The sequence below is a fragment of the Callithrix jacchus genome, chromosome 15 (assembly GCF_049354715.1).
Source record: "Callithrix jacchus isolate 240 chromosome 15, calJac240_pri, whole genome shotgun sequence".
Classification (NCBI taxonomy): domain Eukaryota; kingdom Metazoa; phylum Chordata; class Mammalia; order Primates; family Cebidae; genus Callithrix; species Callithrix jacchus.
Window position 1 is genome coordinate 95,559,685 of NC_133516.1, and position 27,233 is coordinate 95,586,917.

The following is a 27,233-nucleotide window of genomic DNA, read 5'->3' on the forward strand; positions in this document are numbered from 1 at the left end:
CAGCTTCATACTGGTACAAAAACAGACACATAGACAAAGGGAACAAAACTGAGAGCTGAGAAATAAGACCACAACCAACATTCATCTGCTCTTCAACAAAGCTGACAAAAACAAGCAATGGGGAAAAGATTCCCTATTCAATAAATGGTGCTGGGATAACTGGCTAACCATATGTGGAAGGTTGGAACTGGAATCCTTTCTCACACCATATACAAAATTCAACTTAAGATGGACGTATTAGTCTGGATTCTCTAGAGGAACAGAACTATTAAGTATATGTATATATAAAGGGGAGTATAGTAAGGAGTACTGACTCATACAATCACCAGATGAGGTTCCACAATCTGCCATCTATAAGTTGAGGAGCAAGGAGGCCAGTCCAGGTACCAAAGCTGAAGAACTTGGAGCCCAATATTTGAGGGCGGAAAGCATCCAGCACTGGAGAAAGATGCAGGCTGGAAGACTAAGCTAGTCTAGCCTTTTCACATTCTTCTGCCTGCTTTTATTCTGGCCAAGCAGGCCACTGATTAATTTGTGCCCACCCAGACTGAGAGTAGGTCTTCCTTTCCTAGTCCACTGATTCAAATGTTAATCTCCTTAGGCAAACCATCACAGACACACCCAGGAACAAACTTTGCATCCTTCAATCTAATCACATTTACAATATTAACCAGCACAATGGAATAAAGAATTACATGTAAAACCCAAAACTATAAAAACCCTGGAAGAAAACCTAGGCAATGCCATTTAGGAAATAGACATGGGCAAATATTTCATGACAAAGATGCCAAAAGCAATTGCAACAAAAGCAAAAATTGGAATGAAATCTAATTAAATTTAAAAAATAGGGTCTAATTAAATTAAAAAGCTTCTGCCCAGCCAAAGGACAATCAACAGCGTAAACAGACAATCTACAGAATGGGAGAAAATATGTGCAAACTATGCATCTGACAAAATCTAATACCTAGCATCTATAAGGAACTTAAGTTTACCAGGAAAAAAAATCCCATTAAAAAGTGGGCAAAAGACATGAACAGACACTTTTCAAAAAAAGACCTATACACTGCCAACAAGCACACAGAAAAAAAAAAAGGGTAATATCACTCGTCACTGTAGAATGCAAATCAAAACCATGAAAGCTATCATCTCACACAAATCAGAATGGCCATTATTAAAAATTAAAAAAAATAACAGATGCCGGCAAGAATGCAGAGAAAAGGAAATGTTATACACTGTTGGTGAATGTGTTAATTAGTTTATCCATTGTGGAAAGCAATGTGACAATTCCTCAAAAAGCTAAAAAGAGAACTACTGTTCAACTCAGCAGTTCCATTATTGAGTTTATAGCCAAAGGAATATAAAACATTCTATCACCAAGACCCAGGTACTTAAGTTAATTGCAGCACTATTCACAATAGTAAAGAATGGAATCAAGCTAAATGCCCATCGCTGGTAGTCTGTATAAAGAAAATGTGGTACATATACAACATGGAGTACTATGTAGCCATAAAAACGGATGAGATCATGACTTTCAGGAACATGAATGGATAAGGAGGCCATTATCCTTATCAAACTAAAGCAAGAATACAAAAACAAACACCATTTGTTCTCACTTATAAGTGGGATCTAAATGATAAGAACAATGGGAACAAAAAGGAGAACTGAAGCCTCCCAGAGGATGTGGGGTAGGAGAAGAGAGAATAGCAGAAAAAATAATTGAGTACTAGGTTTAGTACCTAAGTGATGAAATAATCTGTACATCACCCCCCTCCAGCAAGAGTTTATCTATATAACAAACCTGTACATGTACCCCTGAACCTAAAATAAAAGTTACAAATGAAAAACAATAAACAAATTAATTAATTATTTAAAATTGGCTTATTGACAGTGCACTTAGTCAGCCAAGAGCTCTGAAGCCCTGGTGGAGATGTCCAAGGAGATTAATGTTTCATGCCTTCTAACACACATTCATTCTGCAGCCACGAATTAAGGAGTAATTCCAACTTTCAAGTCGTATTATATAAGAAATATATTTTGTAAGGCCATGGCTGGCACAGAGAGTGATTTCTCTGATGGTTCTAAGTAAAATAAATTGAAAACCTCTGGAAAGGGCTCACTATTACACATGCCATTAATAATATTTATGATTCATGGGAGGAAGCCAAAATTTCACCATTAACGAGTTTGGAAGAAGTTGATTTCAACGCTTGTGGATGACTTTGAGGTTCAAGTCTTTAAGTGAAGGAATTCCATGCGGATGTGGTGGAACTAGAAGTGGAGCCTGAAGTTGTGATTGAATTGCTGCAATCTCATTCTGAAACTTAAGTGAGTAAGAAGTTGCTTCTTATGGATGTGAGATCAAATCTACACCTGGTTGTTTTTTTCCTGTAAATCTGTTTGAGTTCTTTGTAAATTCTGGATATCAGCCCTTTGTCAGATGGGTAGACTGCAAAAATTTTTTCCCATTGGAGAACATCATCCTCAGCAAACTGACACAAGAACAGAAAATGAAACACCGCATATTCTCACTCATAGGTGGGTGATGAAAAATGAGAACACATGGACACAGAAAGGGGAGTACTAAACACTGGGGTCTATTGGGGGGAAAAGGGGAGGGCCAGTGGGAGGGGTGGTGGGGAGGGATAGCCTGGGGAGAAATGCCAAATGTGGGTGAAGGGGAGAAGAAAAGCAAAGCACACTGCCATGTGTGTACCTACGCAACTGTCTTGCATGCTCTGCTCATGTACCCCAAAACCTATAATCCAATAAAAAATTAAAAAAAAAATCTACACCTGGTAAAGATGCTGTGAACACTGTTGAAATGACAATGAAGCATTTTGAAAATTACTTAAGTTAAATTGACAAAGCAGTGACAGGGTTTGAGAGGATTCAGACTAATTTTACCGATTTACTATACTTACCAAACATCATCACATACTACAGACTAATATTCTACAGAAGAAAGAATCAATTGATGTGGCAAACTTCTTTTTTGTCTTATTTTAAAGAATTGCCACAATGACCCCAATCTTCAGCAACTACCACCCTGATTAGTCAGCAGCCCTTAATATCAAGGCAGACCTTCTACCAGCAGAAAGACTGTATGCAACTCACTGCCGGCTCAGATAATTGCTAGGATTTTTGGTAATAAAATATCTTTAAGGCACATATGTTATTTTTCAGACAATGCTCTTGCAAAGTTAGACTACAGAATAGTGCAATATAACTCTTGCGTGCACTAAACCAAAAAAATTGCACAACTCACTTTATTGTTGTGGCGCGGAATCATATCTCTGAGATATGCTTATATATACAGCCAAGACTTCTACCCCTAATGTACACAGAAACTTACAAGTATCTTTCACCTTTTTTCTTATTTCAGTTTTTCTCTAGCATTACCTCACTTTACCTTAAGGTAGCTGGTTAAGACTTCTACTGAATCTTCTGCTTTATGAAACACCTCATTCAAGAAATTTTATCTCTTCCTCATCAAGATGCTTTTGCTTTATATTATAGTGCCTGATAGTTTGACCCTTTGGAAGGAATTTTGTAAGCCAACTAATGGAAATATATGTGATTGGGAAAATTGAGTGACAATTCAATAAACACTTAACAAGTTTGAGTTTGGTTGGGATTATAAATTAGGTTCGTAAGAGATGCCATATTTAAAAAATAATAGCCTGATGAAATAGGAAACACATACTATGCCAGACAGAATTTAAAATATCACTCTAAATAATAGCAGTAGTATAGTACACTTATTAAATGCTCACTTTGTTCTAAACACAGTGACTAACTTTTAAATTCATTGTCTTATTGTACCTTCTAAATGATCTAATTAATTAGGTACTAACAGTATCTAATTATACAGATGGGAAAATTTGAAGTCAGGGACTTTACATGGTTTTCTTAAAATTATATTAGTAAATGAGAAAGATGAAATTTGAACCCAGATATAACTGGCATTAAGGCCTAGTCTCCATGGAAACCATTAGATTGTCTTGCTGTGCCTATTTCTTTGTGGGTGCATATAGAAATCAAGATATTTATTATTTAATGTTCTTTCTTCTTAATTGCAATCCAAATTGTATTTTTAAACCTCAATTTTATTATGTTAGTTAGAGAATTCAGGCTTAGCCAATTCGAGATGTTCTCTCTCTGTTTCCTAGGGTTTTTTTCTGAATTCAGTCCAGTTTCAAGAAGTATGTATGTGTGATGCAAAATATATTAGGCATTTAATTAGAGTTTTCATCTCTTTATTCTACCAGTGACTTTTTTCTCATTATTTGATTTTAGTTTAATATATGGTACACTGTTCAATTCTAGTTTCACCTGTGGTCCACATAGCTGCCTGCTGTGCTATCTCTTTATCTTATCCAGGAGTTTCCTTGGATCCAGCTCTTCTCTTTCAGGTCTTTAGGAGTTTACTCTTCAGGCCATAGAAATATCTGGTTGGCCTTGTTATTTACTTAACATTTTAAAAATAATAGTCCACCAGATAATAAATGCATATTTCTATCTCTTCAGCAACTCTGTTAAACAAATGAACGAGCAGCTTTATACCCATTCTACACAAGAGAAAATTGAGGCTTTACACATTATCTAACTTTCTGAATGCTTTCTGATTAAAATCTGGTAGAATGAGAAAAAAATGCAAATATTATATATTCCCAATTTAGAGCTTTGAAAGTAAAAACAAAAGTGCTGTATAAATCAATTGAAGGAAGTGATTATGCTTGGTCAGGAGGCTGAAGTATATGCAGAACAGAATCATTAAACAAGATTAGAAGAGGCTTCATGACAAAAGTGTCATTTTAAGTAGATAAAGAAATACCACATGTTCTTACTTATAAGTCGGACCTCATATTGGGTACACACAGACATAAATATGGGAACAGTAGTAACTGGGGACTCCAAAAGACGGGAGGCAGTGAGGGAGGTAAGTCTGAAAAACTGCCTATTGAGTATGTTGTTCACTATGAGAGTGATAGAAGCCCAAACTTCAGTATCATGCTATATATCCATGTATATGTATATACCCATGCTATATACCTATACATGTACCCCTGAATCTAAATGTTTTATCAAAAATATTTTTAATTTCTCAAAATTCATTAATAACAATCAAACTCCTATTTTTATTACATGGGATTCTATTATACAGGTGTATAATAATTAATTGTATCAATCCCCTTCAAGGAACATTTGTTTTTCTCCTAATCTTTATTTACTAACATTGCTGCATTAAGTAAAATTATTTTACTTGCAATCAGGAATACATGAGGACCAAAATAAAAGGATGGAGGAATATTTACCAAGCAAATGGAAATAAAAAAGAAAAAGTGGTTGCAAACCTAGTTTCAGATAAAACAGACTTTAAACCAACAAAGATCAAGACAGACAAAGAATGGCATTACATAATGATACAGGGATCAATGCAACAAAAGAGCTAACTATCCTAAATATATTTGCACCCAATACAGGAGCACCCAGATTCATAAAGGAAGTTCTTAGAGACCTACAAAAAGAATTTGACTCCCACGCAATAATACTAGGAGACTCTAACACCCCACTGTCAGTAGTAGACACATCAATGAGACACAAAATTAACAAGGATATTCAGGACTTGAACTCAGCTCTGGACCAAGCAGAACTAATAGACATCTACCAAACACTCCACACCAAATCAACAGAATATACATTCTTCTCAGCACCACATTGCACTTATTCTAAAATAGACCATATAATTGGAAGTAAAACACCCCTCTGCAAATGCAAAAGAACAGCAATCATAACAAACAGTCTCTCAGACCACAGTCCAATCAAATTAGAACTCAGAATTAAGAAAGTCACTCAAAATCGCACATCTACATGGAAACTAAACAACCTGCTCCTGAATGACTACTGGGTAAATAACAAAATTAAGGCAGAAACAAATAAGTTAATTGAAATCAATGAGAACAAAGAAAGGCACAACATATCAGAATCTCTGGGACACCAGTTAAACAAGTGTTTAGAGGGAAATTTATAGAATTAAATGCCCACAGGAGAAGGCAGGAAAGATCTAAAATCAACACCCGAACATCACAATTAAAAGACTAGAGAAGCAAGATCAACACTCTAACATCACAATTAAAAGAACTTCAAAAGCTGGCAGAAGACAAGAATTAACTAAGATTAGAGCAGAAGGATATAGAGAAACAAAAACCCTTCAAAAAATCAATGAATCCAGCAGCTGGTTTTTTGAAAAAAATAACAAAATGGATAGACTGCTAGCCAGACTAATAAAGAAGAAAAGAGTAGAATCAAAAAGAACACAATAGAAAACGATAAAGGGGATATCACCACCAATCCCACAGAAATACAAACTACCAGAACAGAATACTATAAACGCCTCTATGCAAATAAACTAGAAAATCTAGAAGAAATGGATAAATTCCTGGACACATACATCCCCACAAGACTAAACCAGAAAGGAGTCTAATCCCTGACTAGACCAATAGCAAATTCTGAAATTGAGGCAGCAGTTAATAGCCTACCAATGAAGAAAAGTCTGGGAACAGACAAATTCACAGCAGAATTCTACCAGAGGTACAAAGAGGAACTGGTACCATTTCTTCTGAAACTATTTCAAACAATAGAAAAACAGGGATTCCTCATTTTATGAGCCCAGCCAACCTGGCAAAGACACAACAAAAAAAGAAAATTTCAGGGCAATATCCCTGATGAACATCAATGCAAAAATCCTTAATAAAATGCTGGCAAACCAAATCTAACAGCACATCAAAAAGCTTATCCACTACAATCAAGTCAGCTTCTTCCCTGGGATGCAAGGCTGATTCAACATATGCAAATCAATTAACATAATCCATCACATAAACAGAACCAATGACAAAAACCACATGATTGTCTCAATAGATGCAGAAAAGGCCTTAGATAAAATTCAAAAACACTTCTTGCTAAAAACTCTCAATAAACTAGGTATTAATGGAACATACCTCAAAATAATAAGAGCTTTTCATAGCAAACCCACAGCCAATCTCATACTGAATAAGCAAAAGCTGGAAGTATTCCCCTTGAAAACTAGCACAAGACAAGAACGCCCCCGCTCAACACTCCTATTCAACATAGTATTGGAGGTTCTGGCCAGGGCAATCAGGCAAGAGAAAGAAAGAAAGCAGATTCAAATAGAAAGAGAGGAAGTCAAATTTTCTTTTTGCAGATGACCTAATTGTATATTTAGAAAACCCCATTGTCTCAGCCAAATCTCCTTAAGCTGATAAGCAACTTCAGCAAAGTCTCAGGTTATGAAATTAGTGTGCAAAAATAAAAGCATTTCTATACACCACTAATATAAAAAAAAAGAACCAAATTATGAGTGAACTCCCTTTCACAAATTCTACAAAGAGAATAAAGTACCTAGAAAAACAACTTACAAGGGATGTGAAGGGACCTCTTCACATCCCTTGTAGTCCTCTTCAAGGAGAACTACAAACCACCGCTCAAGGAAGTAAGAGAGGACACAAACAAATGGAAAAACATTCCATCCATGCTCATGGATAGGAAGAATAATATCCTGAAAGTTGCCATACTATTTAAAGTAATTTATACATTCAGTGCTATCCCCATCAAGCTACCATTGACGTTCTTCACAGAATTAGAAAAAACGACTTTAAATTTCATATGGAATCAAAAAAGAGCCCATGTAGCCCAGACAATCCTAAGCAAAAAGAATAAAGCTGGAGGCATCACACTACCTGACTTCAAGGTAGTGTACCTATACCTGTACTGTATACTACAAGTCTGTGGTAACCGAAACAGCATGGTACTAGAACCAATACTAGATATATAAACTGGTGGAACAGTACAGAGGCCTCAGAAATAATGCCACACATCTTCAACAATCTGATCTTTGACAAACCTGACAAAAACAAGCAATGGGGAAATGAGTCCATATTTAATAAATGGTGTTGGGAAAACTGGCTAGCCACATGCAGAAAACTGAAAGTGGACCCCTTCCTTACACATTATACAAAAATTAACTCAAGATTAATTAAAGATTTAAATGTAAAACCTAAAACCATAAAAACCCTAGAAGAAAACCTGGGCGATACCATTCAGGACATAGGCATGGGCAAAGACATCATGACTGAAACACCAAAAGCAATAGCAACAGAAGGCAAAATTGACAAATGGGATCTAATTAAACTAAAGAGCTTATTCACAGCAAAGGAAATTGTCATCAGAGTGAACAGGCAACTACAGAATGGGAGAACATTTTTGCAATCTATCCATTTAACAAAAGGTGAATATCCAGAATCTACAAAGAACTTAAATTTACAAGAGAAAAGCAAACAACCCTATAAAAAAGGGGGTGAAGTATATGAACAGACACATCTCAAAGAAGACATTTATGCAGCCAAAAAACATGAGAAACAGCTCATCATGACTGGCCATTAGAGAAATACAAGTCAAAACCACAGTGAGATACCATCTCACACCAGTTAGAATGACGATCATTAGAAAGTCAGGAAGCAACAGATGCTGGAGAGGATGTGGAGGAATAGGAACACTTTTACACCATTAGTAGGAGTGTAAATTAGTTCAACTATTGTGGAAGACAGTGTGGCAATTCCTCTAGGATCTAGAGCCAGAAATACCATTTGACCCAGCAATTGCATTACTGGGTATATACCCAAAGGATTATAAATGATTCTACTATAAATACACATGCACATGTATATTTACTGCAGCACTATTCACAATAGCAAAGACTTGGAACCAACACAAATGCCCATCAATGATAGACTGGATAAAGAAACCAGTGGCACATATATCCATGAAATACTATGCAGCCATAAAAAAGAATGAGTTCGTGTTCTTTGCAGGTACATATATGAAGCTGGAAACCCTCATTCTCAGCAAACTAACATGAGAACTGAAAACCAAACACCGCATGTTCTCACTCAGAAGTGGGAGTTGAACAATGAAAACACATGGACACAGGGAGGGGAATATCATACACCAGGGCCTTTTTGGGAGGTGGGGATCCAGGGGAGGGATAGCATTAGGAGAAATACCAAATATAGATGACGGGATGATGGATGGGTGCAGCAAACCACCGTAGCACATATATACTTATGTAACAAACCTGCACTTTTGGCCCATGTATTCCAGAACTTATATTTTAAAAAAACCCGGAAAATATAGAAAAGTATGTATAAAAATGATCCTCCACTTTGACTGTGAAATAACCAAAAAAAAAAAACTGAATAAGAGTAATACACACATTTCCAAGATTTTGCATTTAACATAGATTTGTATTAGAACACCTAGTATATGTTGTGTGTGTGTGTATATATATATATGTATATATATATATATAGTGTTTGAATATTTTAATTAATATAAAGAATTATTAATGCTGCTCTTTGTTTCCAACTAATTTGCACACTATTTCATCATGAATTAATGTTTTGTTTATGCCACAAAATACACACTTATTTTTACAGGACCTTTCAATATTATATTTTAAAGCACAAATGATGATAATGCTGTATAACATGTAGCAGTGCATAGAATGTTTAGATACATGAAAACTTCCTGTAATACCTGAATTGAGATCTCATAGGTACTTATGAAAAAAGAGAAAACTTCATTTATGCTCTATGGTAGTAAGGCATCACTGAAACACTGACTTACAGAACTGAAAACTTTTATAGAAAATTTAGTGAGCCACATCATAGACACTATTATATGAGAGTCACTTTATACAGGTCGATTAATTTAATGTGGTTAACCCTGCTAGTTAACATAGTTTTCTTGCTTTAGTGGTAGAGGAAATATGGCACATAGCCTAAGAACTTGATAAATTAAATTGGCTGAGAATTGAATGCAAGTCTTTTCTACTAAGAGGCCCTCCATTCTCACTTTTTATAGCTTAGTGCTTCTCCATCATTGCTGTAGACATGCAAAAATATTTTTATAATCTTAAAGTCTTCAAACAACCTATGTCAGGACACATCTTAAAATGAATCTTATATGGGATAAATCTTATCTCTCATATAAAGTGAAATAATTAACTATTTTTATTTATTTATGAAGTTTATTACTATAATTACACCCCCCAAAGAAAAACTAATTGAAAGAATGGCACAATGACCATATGTATGTACTCTTTCAAAATTTATCAACATTTTGCCCTATTTGTTTCACCTATATACAAAGGTATAATTTATATTTAAAATGTACCATTTTAAAATACAAAGTTGAATGAGTTTTGACAAATATGAATAGTAATGTAAAAGCACCATTACCATGAAAACATAGAACATTCCTGTGTTCTGGAATTTTTGCCATCAGTTCTTTTTTAGTCCATTACTTTTTCTCACCCCAGTCCTTGGCAAAATGTATTTACTTTCTTTCCCTTTGGTTTTACCATTTCCAGATGATCAATGTAAATGAAAGAAGACTATATTTAGTCTTTCATATCTGGCTTCTTTTACTTAACATACTGCTTTAGAGTTTCTGTTTTGTTGCATACATCAGTAGTTCATTCCATCTAATTTTTCAGTAGTATCTTATTGTGTGGATATTCTAAAATTTCTTTACCCACTTTCAGATTGATGGAGGCTTTTTTTTTAGTTTTTAGCCATTATGAATAAATATGTTATAAATATTTGTTTACAGGTCTTTGTGTAGCCCCATATTTGCATTTATTTTGAGTAAATAACTAGAAGTGACATGATAAGATTATATGATAATTGTAACTTTACAATTAGGTGCTCTAATTGCATTTCAGGTGCTCTACTCCCTCAAGAAACTTTCAAACTGTTTTACATGGATAGTGTCTGTATAATTTTTCATTCCTACCAGCAGGTATGAGAGTTTCATTTGATCCATATCACCAAGACTTCAATCTGTCAGATTAAAAAAAAAAATTTTACCCATTGTAATAAATATATATGGGTATCACATCGTGGTTTTAATTTTTATTTTGCTGGTGAAAAATGTTGAACATCTTTTCATGTGTTTATTAATGGTATATATTCTTCATTGACATACCACTTCAAATGTTGTCCATATTTTATATTTTATTGTTTTTCTTACTGAGTCATAAGAGCACTTTTTAATATTTTGAGCACAATGCTGTTGCCAAATATATATATTTTTAAGTATTTTTTTCCATTCTGTGGCTTGTGTTTACATTTTCTTTGAGTGACCTGTGGGGATCGCTCCTGTGTGAGGCCCCTAGGAAATGGGCCTCGCCATAAGGTGAGCTTGAGCCGGGACACAGATCCCCAGTTGGGAGAGTCGAGCTGAGGGAAAGCAGGAACCTAGAGAGGGACTATGCTATTCAAAACAATTAACAGACATTACTTTATGGATATGAGGACTTGGGAGGCATTGTGTCCACTTTTGGCTCCTTATGGTTTATTGCTTGATTGTGTTCATTTTGGACCCTTGTTACCTTCATCGTAAAATATTAACTTAAGTATTTACACTTGGTAACTTACTTATCGTAACTTACTGGGTGTAACTGTAACTTACCTACCATAACTTACTGGGCGCAACCGTAACTTACTTACCATAACTTACTGGGCGTAACTGACTTACTGGGCTTAACTTACTTACTGGGCATAACTTAGTGGGCATAACTTGCTTACTGTAACTTAAGTATGTTGATCTGGCATAAACATCATTAACTTCAGAAAAGTATATAATGGAACATATTGCAAAAATAAAATTGCTGCTTGGACATAGCCTAAGCCAGCCCTCCAGACTCCGCTTTTTTTTTTCTTTTACTTCCGCCCACTCTCTCCCTCAGGTTGAACGAGACATCTACGTTGGTGGTCTTGGGGATTCCCGCAGGTCGGTATCCCCCCGGCAGATGTGCTGGACCCCAACATTTCTTAACATTGTGTATTGAAGAACAGAAGCTTCTAATTTGGTGACACCTGTAATCTGTAATAGAAAGTTAGATTTTATTTTGATGTCTGTGAATAGCTTTCATGCCCAGCGTATATCACTTTGCCTTCTGCCTCACTTCTATGAAAGCTGATAAGAAATTTTGGGTGCTTGACCAGGCGCGGTGGCTCATGCCTGTAATCCCAGCACTTTGGGAGGCCAAGGCAGGCGGGTCACAAGGTCAGGAGATCCAGACCATTCTGGCTAACACGGTGAAAGCCCATCTCTACTAAGATATAAAAAATTAGCCACGCATGGTGGCGTACCTATGGTCCCAGCTACTCGGGAGGCTGAGGCAGGAGAATCCAGGAGGCAGAGGTGAGGAGGAGGTTGCAGGGAGCTTAGATCGTGCCACTGCACTCCAGCCTAGGCGACAAGAGTGAAAGTCCATCAAGAAAGAGAGAGAGAGAGAGAGACTCCCTTATTTGATGTTGGCAGGAAATTCGAATCAAGCAAGCTCAGCTCATGCAGGAAAACCCTCACTCCACATCATAATCAGAATAAAACCCTATCACTTCTTGCTCTCTCTCTCAACTTTTGAACCTGCCTAGGAGCCTATGCTGATCTTCCCAGAAAGCCTCATTGTGAGAGCTGGGTAAAATAGCAAGACCCAGTCTCGAAGTAATAATAATAATTAAGGAATTCGCCAATATCTGTCATGTTGGTGCATGAGTGGAGTCATCAGTCTTCATATTCATATCAGTTGTCTGTAGATACTGTAGCTAATTACCAAACAAGTAAACTGACTTTAAAGAACACAGATTTATTGTCTTATGTGTTCTATGTTTTAGAAGTTTTACTGGACGAAAATTCATGTATTGGCAAGACTTATGAACTTTATGGAGTCTGTGGGAAATAATCAATTGCTTTGCTTTTTCCAGCTTTGAGATATCACTTGTAATCCTTAAATGATAGGCTTTTTCCGCATCTTCGAGGCCTCAGTATTGCATCTTAAAATGTCTTTCTGACTCTGACCACTCTTTTTCCATATTCTGCTTTCTTCTTACATCAAGTCCTGACAAATCATCTGGATTATTTTCCCATTTTGAGATCCACTGCTTACAACCTTAATTATATTTGCACCTTAGTTTTCCTTTATTCCGTAAATTACCAGATCCCCAGGTTACTATTCCTTTATGCCTAGGTGTCCCTAGTATTTTTAACTGGCACAATAGTTCACACTTCGCTTTTAATAACTTGTTAAAACGGGCTTTTTTTTGCCTAATAGTTTCTACCTTTTTTTACATTTTCTGCCAAAGTTGTAACATTTTATGTGTCTCCATCACTCCTCAGAGGTGTTTGGTACTCTCTGAAATTCAGTTCCTGTGGCTGCCCTGCAAGCTTAGCTCTCAGATAAGCTCAAAAGTATAATTTTGTAGATTATTCTGTTTTTTTCTGGTTTTTAGTGTATGGTATTTATTTATTTATTTATTTTGGCAGAGTTTTTCTCTGTCTTCCAGGCTGAAGTGCAGTGGCATGATCTCAGCTCACTAAAACCTCTACCGCCCCGGTTCAAGCGATTCTCCTGCCTCAGCCTCTGAAGTATCTGGGACTACAGGCGCCTGCCACCTTGCCAATGTGTGTGGAGGGGTGTGTGGGGGGTTTTGTTTTTGTATTTTTACTAGGGATGGGGTTTCACCTTACACCATGTTGGCCAGGCTGGTCTCAAACTTCAGATCTCGGGTGGTCTGCCTGCCTCAGCCTCCCAAGGTGCTGGGATTATAGGTATGAGCCACCATGCCAGCCTTTTAAAATTTTAACTCAAAGTGCACCCTATTACTGCTTAACATTCCTTTCAATGTTAACATTTGGATCCACATGCAGAAGAATGACCATGTAAATCAAATAATGTAAATCACAGAGTTCTGTGACCTCACTCCATGACTAAAACTATGTTTTCTTCTCAAGTAATAAAAGCACACATTCTCTGAAAAATTAGAAGAGCAGTGAACAGTGCTAATTGTTTTATATGCATTTTTCTTATGTAATCAACAAGCCAACCCTTGGAGGGAGCTGCCTTATTATCCCCTTTTATATAAGGAAGTCTTGAAATGCCTATAAGCACACAGCTAGATAGAATGAGGCAGAAAAAAAATCCAAAATTTTAAATTTCATACCTATACCCTTAATTATTAAGTCATACAGAGTTTCCATTTAATAACCTATGCTTTATGGACAAGTCACAAATGTTTGCCTCATTTTATAAGTCATGACAAAGCCTAAAGTCAGATTTCTGAAACATGTAATCACACTAGATCTTTCAACAAAGACTCCATAAATATGTGAATATAGTTTTCATCTTCAGTTATGAAAATAACCCTTGCTCATGTTTTTGTATTCCTCTTTTTAATGGGACCCCTGCCACAAGCTTCAGGTTTGTGCCAGATGGTTGTAAATTGAAAAACAAATAAAAGGGGAAATAAAATATCCTTTTCCTTCTGCTCCCTGGCCACATGTATCTAATAAAAACAATAGAGAGCATATTAGTTTTGATAATTAATTGACTTTTACCAAAGAATTTGTTACCTTAAGAAAAAATCTGACAAAAAAGTTTTATGTGGCACTAGGCAATGAGTGTCCTTTTAACAAAGTAAGAGAAAAGGAACTCTAAACAAAGGTAAAATTTATAATACATATTTCTACTAATACAGAGCTCAAATCAGTGACATTTTGAGTCTCTCATGGTATTGCAAGTCAGCTGGAAATGGTGATAGTGGAAGAGAAATTTTACTGAACCATAAAAAAATATGTCAAATGATAGAGCTCTCTTTTTGAACCATTCTTCAGTCTTGTCAGACTACTTTCTTTTATTATATTTAAGAATTCAACAGAGAAAAATCTATTTCCAAAAAAGCCAGGGGAAAATGGAAGTGTCTTCATTCCTTTTGCAAATAATCTCCCATGTTATGAGAAAAGAAAGACATTCTGACAGAAAAAGTGAAGAATGTGCTCTCTGAATCTCTTTTATTGTACAATCCCATCTCTCTTTCTTTGTCTACCTTGTCATATTTCTTAGTCATTTCTTCACCTTTTATCATCAAGCTTTTTTTACCTTTTTTTCTGATCTTTCCCATTCTTCTTAATAGTCCCTTTTCTTCATCTCCCTTACCAAAATAAACCATTTTTCATCTTCATACAGTATATACTTTTTTTTTCTTCACTGTGACATTAATTCCTTATTTCTAAATGGGGTAATAGGAAATTGAATTACTACCAATTTCCTTCTGGTCTAAGTGGAATAGTGAAAAATCAATAACTGAGAATAGGCCAACCAAAGGTCTTGTCGAAGCCCATTGATCAGTAAAATAACATCCAGGATGTGTGTGTGGGGGGGAGTGTGTGCAGATGTGTACTTTTTCTTTGTATGTTTTCACGTTTGTGTGCCTATGTGTGGTATCGATGTATTTGTCTGTGTATGCATATGTGATGTTTGTGTGTACATGTTTCTGTGGGTGTGTGCTAGTAAAAATATCCAATATATAGGTAACCCTTGTCAGATCTTGAAAAAAGAGGTAAGTCTTGAATATATTTTAAGTAGGTTTGTGGTGAGTTCAGAAACCAGATTTGTCTTCAATTAAAGTCTGATGTCATAAAAAATTCAAGAAAAATAGACTTGTAAAAGTAATTCTGTAAGTAAGGAAGTGGAAGGAAGATATGTTGTTTGCATTTTATATTTAATAAAGTAATTGTACTAGTAAGATAAATCAAAATCCAAATTTCTAATACTATTTATTGTACATAGAAAAAGGTAACATTCATCCACAAAGGAAAATAATTTGTTTCTGATTCATTTTCTTCCGCAGTGTGCTCATTGTGAACCCAATGAAACTGCTACAAATCCAGTCCAATTAATTCATTAATATAGTTAGGCAGGGAAACATTACCAGTGATAATAATGCCCTTATTGTACTGACTCAAGTGAAGTTCCATTGATATTTTCTGAAGGGTTATTATAATCAGGAGTCAAATACTTGCCTATTTACTAGTAGATTCAATCAGATTTACACAAATAGCCGTGGCTTCAGTGTAGCTCTTAAAAATATGTTTTAAATGTCGTTTCTATAGTATATTAATTTGTAAGCAACAATGCACAGAAAGTCCCATTTTCTAGACCAATGCTGAAAAATGAAAATGCCTATTCCAAGAAACATTGCAATACAAATTAGTAAATAGTATTTTATTTGACAACTGAAAGTAAATATCAAGCACAATGTTTCTCTTAATACAAAATCACTCATTAATGTTTCTAGTCTCCAGTTTTATTTTCAACATGCTTAGTGAGCCATATGTTCCTTCTAAGAGATAGTTTCATAAATGTGTCTTTCTCAGGAAAGCAAGCATGAGAGGAGTAAGATGAACAGGTGATGGTGTTCTCTGTTATTATTATTGATAGAAGTCATGAAGAACCCAATGCAGTTGAACTAAGTAAGCCATATGGAAACAAAAAGAAGTCATATTCTTATTTGATTCTACATAAATAAATTCTACATGTAAAAAAAGACTACCATAGAATTGTAAATGATTCTCTCTGTTAAAGAAGTACCAGTGGTAACATTTCAGAATAATACAAATAAAATAAAGACGAACATATAAAACTGAAACATAATGGTATAATGAGCTTCTTTTATCCTATTGCAATGATATTTAGGTAAAACTAAATGCTATAATTTATTTTTGTGTTCTAAGGTTTATATCAACCTATCACAAATCAGTGAAAGTAAGAAGCTCAATCATAAAATAAATTAGTGTTCTAACAACTTTTTTTCCTAGATAACTTTGTAGTAAATATAAGGCTGAAAGAAATGTTGATATAAAATAATCCAGAAAGGCTTAAGAAAATCATTACTTTTAAAAAATAACCTGTAATAGAAAGTTAATAGTATTACATATTACAAGATAGATTGGAAAGTGGAAAAAAAAATACATAGATTCCCTGTGTCTATAATTGCTGAAAAGTTATCTGAATGTGGCAAATTCCATAACTTTTAAATGTCAACCTTAAAGTATTGGAAAAAACTTTTATGTGGTTATAAAAATAAGCTAAATAAAACAAAAATCTTATAATGCATGTTGTTATAGTCCTGTAAATGCTCTCCATGTAGGAAAACACTCCATGTAGGAATGCATGTTCTAAGAAATTGTTTCAGTCCCATCTTCAAAATATTGAAATCCATCTTCTTCTCCAATTTTTTCTTCCTTATGATGCATCATAGTGCATTTCAGCAAAATTGCATTTCAAATAGTTACATAATTGAACAAATCCTTGAGGGCAATGAATCTGGAAAGAGACCATTAGGAGTCTTTTGAAATATTCGGTGGAGATGAATACTAATTCTAGCAATATTTTGAAGGTAGAACCAACATGGTTGAGTCAACAATGGAATGTGAAAAGATAATTACAAGTAGCTTATCTCTTATTCCACTAAATTTAACAAAATTGTAAAGGTATTAGACATTTATTTTAAAACAAAAATAATTTTAAAAATTAGATAAGCCAGTCATCTTTGTGAGAGAGAGAGTGTGTGTGTGTTTGTGTGTGTGTGTGTGTGTGTGTGATCCGATGAAACTCATGTTATAGGTGACATATTATATAGTACTCAATATTAGTTAATGCATTAATTTAGAAGCTAATTTTATAGCAATTATTTAATTACACTATCCAGAGAAGTTTTATATATTTGAAATTTTATTACAATTTATATATACCCTGTACATGCTTATTTATCATTAATTTTTCTCCTATAACATTACTTAAATAGGTATATATGTTGGTCAAACATTTGGATATAACATAAATTACTTAACCCATCCAATATTTTTAGAAGTGTAAATGGTTTGCAGCCTTTTACTATTATAACCAATGCTGCAGTATACAACAATTTATGATACATTTTCAGAAATGAAATTAAAGGGTGTGTTTTGCAAAATTTGATAAATATTTCTAAATTTTATAACCTTCTAAATAAATAAAATTTATATTAGATTTATAAATTTGTTCTTAGACAACGACCCTGAAATTTGCTTTTGGCAAAGTGTTCTCTCTCTGGATTCAACTCTAATTATTAATAATTTTATGTAGAGTTGTATTTAAAGGTTTTTTAAATAAATTAAAATAATTACCTTACAAGGCAGGATTTTTATCTATTGTTCTAATACTTGAATCTCTGTTTAAATTACTCCAATCTTGTACTCAGCCATTTTGTATGTGAGCAGATATATTGGTACAAATTATATTAGCGCCCAGGCATGCCATTTGAGAATGGAGAATTCTCCACCAAATTTTTTTTTCATTGATATTGTCCTGTGTCTGGTCCTTGTATATTGCTTTGGGGGCAAGCAAATCAAGTTTACTTTATCTTCTTTGTACTATATAAATATACTTAATAGAGTTTTATTTGCCCCTACTTACGTTCTTTTTTTTTTTCAACTTCATATGACATGATTTGAACTTCTTCCAGAGACTAGTCACCTTTTTCTTTACACCCTGCTTATTTTTTATTGTGCTACCTTGACATAAAAAATTCCATGTAGCATATGAATAATAAAGAATAAAATTAAGCTCAGGCTTAATTATTGTCTGTTTCTCCTTACTAGTCTGTATACTCCATGTGCACAGGAATATTGAGTTGTTTTATTTACAGATTTGTTCTTAGTACCTGGAAAACTGCTGTCACAAAGTTGGTTTTACTGAGGTAAATATTTATTGAATAAATAAATGAGCTGAAACAATTTCAAATCTAAAAATGAAAATGAGGCAGTATGAAACTATAGTTTCATAGTATGAAACAACTAATTGATTATCATGCAACATATATTTACATCCATTTATTGGCATGAACATCTATTAAATCAAATTAAGATGTATTTCAACTAAAACTCTTCCCTTTTCCATAATATTTAAAATCTGTACATTTCTATTTTTATTCTGTACCTATGTAGCCTCTGTCTATCAATATCCCCTACATCCCATTTTTCTTTGAGGCATGTATTAAAATGTGTGCGGAATAGGGATACAAAAGTGATTGTTCAATGCAGAATATTTTAGTTTTTAAAACGTTGATTTTTTGGCCACTTTATGAGATACAAGACTACCCTTTTTTGCACTATTTTCCATAATTTGGAGGAAATGCTACATATCCAAATGATATAAATAAATATTAAATTATTTAATAGCCTAAGTAATCATATGACTTTTAATATAGCAAAAAAATAATATATGTAAAACAAAAAATTTTATCTGTAAATACACCTGAGCATTTTTACTCCTGTAGAAAATTCCTGCTTGACTATGTTTCATACTGCCTCATTTTCATTTTTAGATTTGAAATTTTTTCAGCTCATTTATTTATTTAATAAATATTTACCTCAGTAAAACCAACTTTGTGACAGCAGTTTTCCAGGTACTAAGAACAAATCTGTAAATAAAACAACTCAATATTCCTGTGCACACAGAGTATACAAACTAGTAAGGAGAAACAGACAATAAACAAATAATTTTAATCTATAGCCTGTCATATGGTGAGAAAAATTATGGAAAAACTCTTAACAGGGAAGAAAATTAAAGAGGGCAAGGGTCGTGACTCATGCCTGTAAACCTAACACTTTGGGAGACCAAGGCAGGCTGATCATGAGGTCAGAAGGTTGAGACCAGCCTGGCCAATATAGGGAAACCCCAGCTCTACTAAAAAGAAAAAAATTAGCCGGGTATGGTGGCATACACCTGTGGTCCCAGTGAGCCAAGATCACACCACTGTGGTCCAGCCTGGGAAACAGAGCAAGACTCTGTCTCAAAAAAAGAAAGAAAGAAAAAGAAAATAAGGGCAAATGTCAGGGTACCATTGTTAATAGCATGCTCAAACGAGACTCATTAACAAAGTGCCATGTGTACAAATACTTGAAGGACAGATAAAAGAAATGAATCATGCAGAGATTTGGCTAAAGAGCATTTGAGATTTAGCAAATGAGCCAGGCAGAATCCATGAGACAGGCACTCACCTGGCAGGGAAACCAATATGATTTGGGAGGAAATTGGATGTGAGGTTAGAGAAAAAAGGAAGGATCAAAGAGTGAAAATTCTTGTAGGTGGCTTCCTGTCAAGTCCTTGCCTTTTATTCTCACAAAGATGGGAAACTATGAGGAGTTTGAGAAAATGAGAGCATTGGTCTTACATTTTTAAAGGATCACTCTGACAGTGTTCTCTTGAGAATAGACTCTAGTGGGCTAAGAGTAGAAGCTGACACAGTGACAAAGTCTGTGCTTTATTTTTGCAGCATACGTATGCTGGAATTTTATCTTGCCAAGTATTGCCTTATGTTGCTACTTATTTACGGCTGCATGAAATCCTTTTCCACAAATGCATCACATGGTGTTCTGTGGTTTTCTTCTATATTGCAGCAGATAAAAGATATGGCTCTCTGGAGAAAAGATAAATGACAAAGGTGAGTGGCAAGGTAATTACAGAAAGGATCCCTCTATGTTTTATAAGCTTTAATTAAGTCCTACAATGTCCTCTAATGCACAAATACTGTGAAACCTATTTTGCAGAGGGTGAAAATGAGGCAAGCCAAAAAAGTAACCCATCAAAAAATTTCCAAGATCAGAATTGTTTTTGTCAATGAAAAATATGCTCATCCTTTTTTTATAGGTGAAAAATTCATTTCTATCTCCATCATTTTTTTCTTACTATTTTCTTGATGCTCTGTTTTTGGCTTACAGACTTTCTTTTCCAGGAGAGAATTAGGATATAGAGTCATGTGAGGAGCTGAATTGAGCTCTAATGTTCATACATGGTAGGTGAACTGTTGGAGATTAATTGCTTACTGACACTGTCACTGCTGAGCACTCAGGATATTTTAGCTTTACTGGTTTCATTAAACCTGCAGTAAGAAAATTATTTGGGCTATTGAAAAATTATTTATGTAGCTGAAAGGAAGAGTATGGATGTGGGGAAGCAAAGTTAGTGGCAAATCCCAGATATTTTAGGTGTTTCATTATGAGAGGCAGTTTAAATAATATAAACGACGTGTAAAGAATACTGACTATTCAATCTTTCAGGATTTTGACTCATTTTATTAAAAATATTTTGAAGAACATGTCTCTTATGTCCAGATCTGTGCTGTGCACATGGGAGATAAGAATGTAACCTAAGATCATAGTTTAGAGCAGAAGCAAAGAAGTCAGACACCTTGTATTTAAATGTAGCTTCTGCCACTCAATTATTGTATTACCTTGTAAACACTACTAGACCTCTTTGTGTCTCATCTCATCTATGAAATGATAATAATTATAACATCTTACTGAGTTTTGTAAGACATAAATAGATAATATATATTCTTAGAGTAAGTATAATAAAAGCTCAATAAAAGTTACTTGATTGGTATTATTGTCATATTCATGTAAGTCTTATTTCTGCCTCAAGGAGTTTGTATTCTATCCTGAACTATAAAAATAAAGCCTTTCAAAGTAAATGTGATGTGTGTGATACAGCAGTTAGTTTTACAGAAGTTCAGGGTAGAAAAGGATGAGTAATGTGGTACAATGGCCAGAGAATGATGTAGAAGGTGCTAGCTGTGAGGCAAGTCTTGAAAAAAAAGGAATTAGAACCCCAGTTCCAACAGATACAGTTCAAGGAAAATGGCAACTCAGAGGACACAAGGAACCTGTGTAAAACTGCAAAGGCTATAATGACTTTTCATATTTTATAAGAGCAAGAAAAAGAAGATCCTATATTAAGGACATTAGACTGTGGAGAACACGAAAGGCCACATAGGTGACTTAGAACATGACAGAAAAAATAAGAGTCATTGGAAGCTTTTGAGGAGATCTCACTTTGTTTAAGAAGTGCTTACAGGATAATATGGCAGCAGAGTCCCGGAGAGACGCCTAGTTGCAGTCTGAGTGAGCTAGTGTGGGGTTGATTCAATAAAAACCTTCCAATTATGAGCAGCCAAAACTACAATGAAGGCAGTGGGATGAAAAAATTGTTTAAGTTTTCCTAAAAAATTATCTATAAACTATAATGACTGATTAGATATCGGGGGAGACACTGAGGAAGGCTGGGAGGAGTGACAATGGCTCCAAAATTTTAGATCAAAGTAAACTGGAAAATGTTGAGCGAGACTGGGAGAATATCAGGAAGCACTGCAAGAAGGGGTCAGTTAAATACGTCGGTGAGTTTAAATTTGGACATGTGAAGACTGCTATGACATTGGAGATTCAAGTGGAAATTGCCATCCATGGGACTGGAGTTCAGGAAAAGTAAGATAGAAACAAAATATAATATGAAAAAGATATAGAGTTTCTACCATTTATTCAAACTAAAATAGTTTCAACATGTTTCTAGATAGTTTTTTTATTATAACATTCAGAAAAGGATGGAAAAGCCAGTTAAGTAAAATTATAACCTATGAACATAGGGAAAAAATTTATTGTCACATTAAGCAAGAATTCAAATAATAACAAACACTTAACAAAAAGTTCTCTACTGTAAATCCACTTTTCTTCTTTCTCATCCTATGTATGAACTAAATCACCATGCTGGGACCAGTGGCTCACATTGGTAATCCCAGCAATTCCGCCAGCTGAGTGGGAGGATCCCTTGAGCCCTGGAGTTCCAGTCCACAGTGAGCGATAATTGCTATAATCATGTCACTGCATTCCAGCCTGGATGACAGACCAAGACCCATCTCTTTAAAAAAAAAAAAAAGGAAAGAAAGAAAAGAAAAGAATGTATAGAACATTTATTTTTTATTTAGGACCAACCATTGTTTCATCTCTTAAAGACCTAAATAGTAACAATTCTATTAAGAAGCTGGGATTGGAAGAATAAATTGCATGAATCTATTTGGAGAATTAACATGGAAAACTATTGTCACATGATTCTTTTCTTACATTTCATTAATTGTTATCTCCACAGAGGATTTAAATAATTGCATTTGTTACATTTTAAGAAAGTAGTTCTACCCTATGGGGGTTTGAAGTAGAGGTGCAGGTGAATGGAGGCGACACAGTGCTTTACACTAAATGGATCCAGCCAGCTGTGGTTTCCAAGCGCTTGAGCCTGCTCTTTACAGTTTCCTTTAAAATGGTTATATCTGCTCTGGGAAGGTAATACCAATAATCAAGTTTATTAGATGTGTATATAATTAAAGTTAATGGTCCTTGAGAGGTGTCTTGAGGGCCCTTCAATGAGGAAAGGACATGAGATTTCAAGGCATGGGCTTCATAAAATCTCTTTTGGTTACTCAGATACACTCTATCGTTTATTTTTGTTTCAGGGTGAATTTGAGGGTACTCAGACAGAGTATTACTGTGAATATATCCATAAATTTATTATTTATTGTCATGTTATATACCTTATTAAAATCTCCTTTCAAATTTTCAAATTATTTCTAATGCATGTAGAAAATATGGCAGATTTTTAATATTGAAATTGATGCCAAATTCATTAAGAATGTTAAATTTAATATTGAGAAATAATACAAATTAAAATATGTAAAATTTAAAAACTGTTTCAGACATGTCCTGAAGGATTTAAAGTTTTCTTATATTTTATGTTAATCCCATTTTTAAAGTTAAGAATGAAGGAATTCTATTTTATACTAATAAAAAGAGATTGGAGTTCTCATACAAGGGTGGTCCCTCCCTTCACAAATTCAGTTGCAAAATTTCAAACACCATTCTGTGAGGATGCCAGGAAGTATTAACTTCAAACTTTTCAGCCCCATCCCACAAGCATAACTCCCTCACTACTGTGATTAGATTCTGGAAGATGTAAACGGTACAAAACTGATTATTTGAAAGGGTCTCTGGTATTGGACTGTCAGGATGTACCCACATGAGGCATACTGCACACATGGTTCTTTGACCTTCTCCTGGACCATGCTTGAGTCAGGGAATATTATTTATAATATGTCTTCACCACACATTGGGAAATATACGCATATTTCTGCTGCGTTATTTCCATGCCCAGAATTTGAGAAATTCTGTGAGTTTGTCTATGCTTCAAAATGCACTGCATTTGACTACCAGATAATTCTTTAAGGGTTAGGGACTAATGGTATTACTGAGCCATTTCTCACACAGCACTTCTTACCCCGTCCATATTTTCTCCTCCCCATGACCAGGAAATTTTCATTTACAGTGGTATTTGGTATAGGGTAAAAAGCCCTATGATCTTCTCTATAGAAGAAATAAGTACATTTCCTATAACTTGAATCCTCTTAGTTATAGTAAGAACTTCCAAAAACAAAAATTTCAGACAAATCAAACTTATCTGTGCTTTTTGCCATATAATATACATTCCCCTTGGGAAGAAGACAGACCCCAGTCCTGACCACTTGCGGCATTAGAATAGAGAAAGGGGACATCACGGGAAAGAAACGAAACAAAACAATACAAAACTGTAGATCATGACAGTCACAAGCTGGGAAGAAAGGAGCATAATGCATTAATATTCAAAAATGTTTTGCTCAGTGTGTAAAAATAAATCTGCCTTAAATGTAGTTTTAGATTGACTGTGTATTTTTTGGTACAACAAAATGCACCAGTTGCTTTTCCTATTTACTTTGCATGTATGTCCTTGTATTCTTGTAGATAATTTGGGTTTAAAATATTATCCTGTGGCAGATATTTCCTCGGAGAAAATAATATATAGGGAACTCAGCATGCATAAGAATTATTATGATCATATTTGGCTTTATTATTCATTTGGAAGAAGAATGGCTAAACTAGTGTTTCCTAGCCATGGAGTTTTATCCCACCAGTGGGTGTCCAGGATCTCCAGATCACTGGGCCTAACAGAGATATCGTTACCATCACAATATTATTTTGTATTTCCATAAATTTCTCTTTTGAGAATTTCACAGACTTAAAAGTAATGATCAGAAATTATCTATATCTACCTACCTATCTTCCTATCATCTATCTACATATGCAAACCTGTATATGCATATCTTATGTCTCTCCTTATGTATATACATCTATCTGTATTTGAGTAGAGTACAATAGATGACCTGAGGTAATTCATGTTTCTATAATAGAAGGTTTCTAAACAAGAGCTTTACATTAAAATAATTCTATGGATTAGAGTAGCAGAAATGAGTTGTCTCATTGTGGTAGAAGAGTGATAAAAACAATAATTCCAGACCTAAATGTAAAACTTCTTGTTTACTCTTTCTGATTTTGCTTTAAAATCACTTTCTGAGATGGGCATACTGACAAGCATCTGTAGCTCTACAGTGTAGTTGGAGGATCACTTGAGCCCAAGAGTAGTTTAAGGCTACAGTGAACAATGATTGTGTGACTGTTCTCCAGGATGGGAAAAAGAGTGACACCCTGTGTCATCAAAATACGATCATTTTCTAAAAATTAAGAAGGAAAAATAACTTCCATAATATTTTGCTCTTTAGCAATAGAGCCAATTTGACTCTGAAAGAAATTCAAATTAATGGACTCAACCTAGCGCAGGTACCTTGCACACACACACGTTTACATTCAAACTAGAAAATTAGATCCATTAGGACTGGGATTCTTTGTCAATTTATTTTATGATATATCCTCAGTGTCAGGAAGAGTGTCTGGCACATAGTATGCATTCAAAAAACATTTGTTAGACAGACAAACACGTTTTGTTTGGAATATATGAAATGCTGTGACATTATAGTTTAGAGGTGCAGATGTATCAATATATAGAGTATGTGTGAAGTAGCACCAAGCTCATCTAAAGTTTTTGTTGTAATTATGCAAGTAAAATAAATATTTTTTCTCGGTAATATGTAAACATTATTCTGTGTATAAATTTTACTCCAATTTCTTAAGTGTAATAACTACTGATACCAATTTGATGTCATTATTCTCAGCCTCTTTCTATTAATTGCAAAAGTTCACTATCTCTTAATACAAATATATTGTACATAATATGTATGCAATTTTGTCGAAATCTGGAGGTTAGTTCACATTCAATGCCTCATATTATTTATATTTACCTCCAACCTTTCTTTGCCCTCAACAATGTGTCCTAGCATTCCATCATTAAGGGTACAATGTGGTATATAACCCAATTCATATGGTATGCACAGAACACCGTTTGTATAGTCTCCCTCTAATACAGATATATTTTGATACTATCTTCAACATTATGTCATTGAAAATTATAATAAGGAATTTATTTTTATACAACTTTATGAGCATACATTTCTTTAGGGAGAGTCCTAAAATGTACTATTATTCTTAGAATATATGCATTTTCATTTGCAATTGTATTGTCAAACTGTCTTCCAAAGGGGTTGCATATTTTAGTTTCTCACTATGTAAGAGAAACTATTTTCCCACTTTTTTTGATCATGACTTTTAAACAAAATTTAAATTGAACTTATGCCAACATAGTGGGTTAACCCATTTCAAATCCTTATTTACCAATAAGGTTAAAAATTTGTTTAAATTCTTTAGAGTACTTACTATTTTTAGACTACTCAATAATCTCTGTCTAATGTTCTATTCTGTGGGGAAATTGTACTTCAAAACACACTAAGTATGCTTTTCATTTGCATATGTCTGTTAAAAGAGTTTTCACCAACTCTTCATTTTTTTCTTTAAGCTTATGCTGATGTTAGAGATTTAAATGTTTTAACAAAAATGTATTTATTTAATTATGGGAAAAAGGTAATTTAAAAATACAAATTCTTCCATAGAATGCTATGTAGTAGGATCTAATTTTCTTTCTTTCTCCTTTTATTTCTAGTTAACAAGTAATAATATACATATTCATAGGATACATATTGATATTCAATATGTATACAATGTGTAATGATCAAATTGGTGTTATTTGCATATTGATCGTGTACAACATATAATTTCTTAAAGTTGTGAAAATACCACGTTTTTCTCTAGCTCCTTGAAAGTATACAAAAAATTAACTTAACCACATTTATCCTACATAGGTGCTGAACACCATAACTCATTTCTTCTGTTTAGCATTAATTTTGTATCCCTAAACCAACTTAATTCCCCTCTTCCCCTCTCTATTGAACTTCCTTGTCTCTAATACCTGCAATTCTACACTCTAATTTTATAAGCTCCAACTTTTTTTACCTTTAGTCTATGAGTGCAGACATGCAATATTTATCTTTCCATCCCTGACTTATTTCACTGAATGTAATGACCTCCAGGCTCATCCATGTTGCCATTAATTACAAAATTTCATTTTTATAGCTAAATAGTATTCCATTGTGTGTGTGTGTGTGTGTGTGTGTGTGTGTGTGTATATA

General features: G+C 34.3%; 1 protein-coding gene across 14 annotated transcripts in view; it reads left to right on the forward strand.

Annotated features, from left to right (window-relative positions):
- Positions 1–23,238, forward strand: part of LOC108588543 (serine/threonine-protein kinase Nek4-like) — a 272,894-nt gene extending 249,656 nt beyond the window's left edge. For all 14 annotated transcript variants that reach the window (XM_078350157.1, XM_078350159.1, XM_078350160.1 and 11 more), the window contains 2 exons: positions 20,238–20,405; positions 22,514–23,238. The gene's annotated coding sequence lies outside the window, so the exon portion shown is untranslated. The remainder of the gene's footprint in view (positions 1–20,237; positions 20,406–22,513) is intronic.
- The last annotated feature ends 3,995 nt before the right edge of the window (positions 23,239–27,233 follow it).